The sequence below is a fragment of the Sus scrofa genome, chromosome 8, assembly GCF_054392235.1.
Source record: "Sus scrofa isolate SSC_HxYL_T2T_F1_AM1 chromosome 8, Sscrofa_HxYL_maternal_Yorkshire_Landrace_v2.0, whole genome shotgun sequence".
Lineage (NCBI taxonomy): Eukaryota > Metazoa > Chordata > Mammalia > Artiodactyla > Suidae > Sus > Sus scrofa.
This window is the reverse complement of record NC_139390.1, coordinates 58205563-58210000: the sequence shown is the minus strand read 5'-3', so window position 1 is coordinate 58210000 and position 4438 is coordinate 58205563.

Here is a 4438-nt window from a genome sequence, read left to right as displayed (position 1 = left end):
GCACCCCTCGCGCGAGGGCGGCTCTTGCCCACACGCTGTGGCAAGTAGCGCCGGCAGCTACTGCCCTGCAGACTTCAGGAGGGGCGGCGGCTGGGGGGTCCAGGTACCCCAAGGCCCCCCTCTCAGATCGCTAGAGAAGGCTTTCTCACCGAGGGCGCGTCGTGCCCCACACACCATCGCTCGCCCCTTCGGGGACCCACGGGAGTGGGAACACTCCCAAAAAGTGGGAAGTCAGAAGGGGGGGGGGTCTGCGGTATGGGTAAAGCACACAGCCCATGTGAGCGTCCACGGTCAGAGCCGGGAGGGCAAGAGTCTGTGCTGCCACCAGGCTTGCCTTTCAGACTTTTCCACGTGGGTGGAGGGATGCCACGTCCGGAAAGCCAGACGGGGACCCCCCCTTCACATCTCCCGGCCCACCGCGGTCGCTCTCACGACCACATGCAGCCTTCCCGGTCAAGGGAGAAGCATGGGGCGTGCCACTCAAGGGCCAAGGGCTGCCCTCACTGGCACACAGTGAGGGAGACCCATGACAAGGGGTCCACCTGAGCCCCTCCCGGGGAGGGGACACAAGCTTCCCCTGCCTTACCGTCTCGACCCCCTCCCCTGAGCTTTAGGAAGCTGCTCGTGGGGCACGCCACCACCACAGTGGGGACCCGAGGGGACTCACCGCTGGGAGAGGAAAACGACACCACCGCTCGGCCTCGGGCATCTGACAGGCAACCCGGAGTACTCCAGGGGCACCACAGAGGACCAGGGGAGGCACGCTCACGCACCCGCAGGGATGCGAAGCATGGCAGCGAGGGAGGCCTCCCCCCACTTTGGGGAGGGACCGCTCGCAAGGCACACGCCAAGGAGGCAAAGCGAGAATGCCTGCTGCGTCCCAAAGGACCCAGGCCCCCCCCCCCGACTGACACCCGAAGGCAGCAGGGCGGGAGACCAGAGGTCAGGCTGGAGGCCGCACCCCTGCCTTCCCCCACACCACCCGCAGGTGGGGGAGGAGCAGCGAGGGGCCCGCGACAGAATGAGAGGCGCGGCCCAACTCACCATGAGCGGCCGTCCCTCACCTGGCGCGGCTTAAGCCCAAGCCCAGGAGAGCGCCACATCACCACATCGATCAGTCCTGGCAGAGCCAGGGAAGAGCCCAGAAGAGGGGAGGGAGGGAGGGAGGGAGGGAGGGCCAGCAAAGACAATCACCACGGGGGCCTGCTTCAGCTTCACCGGCCCCCCCTCCTCCTCCTCCTCCTCCTCCTCCCCTTCCTCTCTCAGGGGAGAGACAGCGGCTGACAACCCCGGGAGGGAGAATGCCTGACACGTGGCACGGAGCCAACAGGGTGGGGTTGTTCCAGCCGAGCCGCCGGGTGCCCGCAGCAGGGAGGCACACAGGGTAGAAGACCCCACAGGGCCACGCGCCCTGCCGCCCTCGGGTCAGCCAAAGACCGGAGGGGACACCGCAGCATGGGCCAGCTGGATGCACAAGCGAGAGCCGGCGCACAGGCCCAGGCGAGCGGCCCCCACGCGGGGTGCAAAGGGCAGGGTCAGGCCTTGGACAGCAGCCGAAAGCCCAAAGCCCCCCACGTGCATCCAGAGGCCCAAGGTCTCCAGCGACAGGCGCTGAAGAGGATCGTGTCAGCATCTACCTGGTGACAGAAAAGGCCTATTTCGGCCGCGAAAAATGTCCATGCCCAGCAGCGGGGCCCACCCACAGGACGTGGGGGTATCCCCGGAACCCCCATCCGGACACTTGTCCCCCAGCCCTGCCCTAGAGTCGCCAGACCCAGCGCTCTCAGGGCCATCTGGTCGACCCGGGGAGCGTGACCGCAAGGAAGGGACAGGGACAGGAAGGAGGTGGAGCCGGCCGGCCAGCCGGGGAAGCCCTTCCCGGCTTGCCCACGCGGGCAGGTATCGGTCTGTCCGGAGCTCCAGACGGGGACTTGGCTCCCCCAAAATCCAGGACACACCATCCAGCTCAGGCCGGTCCCCACCTCCCGACAGATCGACCGACCGACAGGGAAACACTCCGAGGGCGGGGGGGCGGGGGGGGGGGGAATGAGAGCGTGGGAAACGAAGTCTTGTCCAACGACCGGGACCCTACATGGGCACGCCTCAGGCCCAGGTGCACCCTTCCCGGCCACACCCGGGAGCAGGGGGCCGGCGGGGTACCATCCACCATCTCCGGATCCATCAGGACTTGGAAAAAAAATGTTTCCACGGAGGCGCCTCCGACGAACGGACCCCGCGAAGGAAGGCGCCGGGGCCCGAGCCACCCTTTCCGCTCCACCCCTCACGGCTTGTGCCGGTCTAGACCTCGTCAGTACGACTCCGCACGGGCCGGCGGTAGCCATCAGTCGGGGGGCAGGGGGGGAGGGACCCATGCCGGCATGACGACCGGGAAACAAGCGTGCCGGCCACCGAGCCTGTCGCGCCCTCCAACGCCCTCACAGCGCACAGCCCGGGCCGCTCCTCACTTCGGGGATGAGAGGCTGGAGGGACGGCGGGCGGGAGTCATTCACGCTCCAAAGGGCGACCCGGGACAAGGCCAGGCCACCCGAGCACAGGCAGTCCCGGGCGCCGCACACCCTCTCCCCTCGCTAGGGAGGCGGCCCGGCCCAGGCCTGGTCGGTCCCCGGGGCCGGAGCGGCAAGAGCGGATGCTGGTCGACCCGGCCAGGCGGCCCCAGAACCTGCCTGGGGAGCGCGGTGACAGTCACTCCCTCACAGGCCTGCACGCCCAATCTCCGGTGAGAGAGGGACACTCCCAGGCCTCTGAGCCACCGGAGCTGTCGCCGCCAGTGTCGCCAGCCTCCCGGAACTCTGACTCAGGCCGGATGGCTGAGTCACATCCCTCGCGAAGGTCCCCAAAGCTGCAGAGGGAAGGGACGATATAAAAGCGGACACTAGATGGCACGCGACAACCGCCACCAACGTCACCAGGACAGATCCGGAAGGCCGGCCGGCCGGCGGCGACACAACGACACAGCGCCGGCCACCCAAATGCCCGAGCTCTTCCCGGGGCCGAGGCGCCAGGCGTCCTGCACGACCGCGAGGCTTCCACTACGGAGCTGCCTCCTGGCAAGGCACTGCGTGGCGTGATGGCAGCAGATGGAAAGAGGGGGGCGGCGGCGGCGGCGGCGGCGGCGGCGGGGAAGGAGCTGGGAAGAGGTTCTCGCTGTTGCCTAGAAGGAGCCGCGCTCGCTCCCCCAAGCATGTCCCTTCCTGGGCTTGGGAATTCCAGAGAGAAGCCGGCGCGGTGAGGGTGGCACTAGCGAGAGAGATCTCAGGTTCCCCTCCACCTTCTCTTCTCTCCCCCACCCCCACCCCACCTCCCTGCACGGAGCTGGAGGAGGGAGGGAGAGAGGGAGGGCGGGAGGGTAGGCGGGGACTGGCAAAAACGAAACCCGGCAAGCTCTCGGAGAACGACAACGCAGGAGTCGGTATACCTGCCACCCTTACCGACGGAGACGGTCTGTCAAAAGCAGACAAGCAAAGCCCAGAAGCTTAGGAAGGGAGAGAAGGATACAGTCGATCCTAGGAAAGTGGAAATGAAAATCTCTCTCTGCATAGACTGAGACAAAGTCCAAAGAGAACAAATGGCTGCCTGGGGCAAATGCTCTGGTGGTCAGGTCATAGAAACATGGATTTCAGCATGACTGACCAACCACAACGGAGGGAAAGTACAACGCAACACTATGAGTGTGTGTGTATGTGTGGGGGGGTGAACTGAAATCTCATCCAAAACAAAACAAAACAAAACAAAAAAAGGAAAACAACCCCCCCCCCAAAAAAAACCCAAAAAACAACAACAGATGAAGAAGAAGAAGGAAGCCCACGACCAACAGGGTCAAGGCTCCTGCTTTCTCACCGCGGTGGCTCTGGTTGCCCCTGTGTGGTGCAGGTTCCATCTCTGGCTCAGGAAAAACTTCCACTTGCTGCCCGTGTGTGTGGCCAAAAAGTAAAACATAAAGCTGAAACAGGAGGGAGAGGGGGTGGAGAAAACCCGAAACAAACAATAAACTTTGCAAGTCTCAGGATTGCCATCCTGGGGTAGTGGAAACAAATCCGACCAGGAACCATGAGGTTGCAGGTTTGATCCCTGGCTCACTTGTTGGGTTAAGGATCTGGCATTGCCGTGAGCTGTGGTGTCTGTCACAGACGCGGCTCGGATCCCGCGTGGCTGTGCCTGTGGTGTAGGCCGGCAGGTAAGGCTCCGAACTGACCCCTAGCCTGGGAACCTCCATGTGCTGCGGGTGTGGCTCCCCCCCAAAAAAAAACCAGAAAGAGAGAGAGAGAGAGAGAGAGAGAGAAGGAAAGAAAGAAAGAAAGAAAGAAAAGAGAAAGAAAGAGAGAGAGAGAGAGAGAGAGAGAGAAAGAAAGAGAAAGAAAGAAAGGAAGGAAAGAGAAAGATAGAGAGAGAGAGAGAGAGAGAGAAAGAAAGAAAGAAA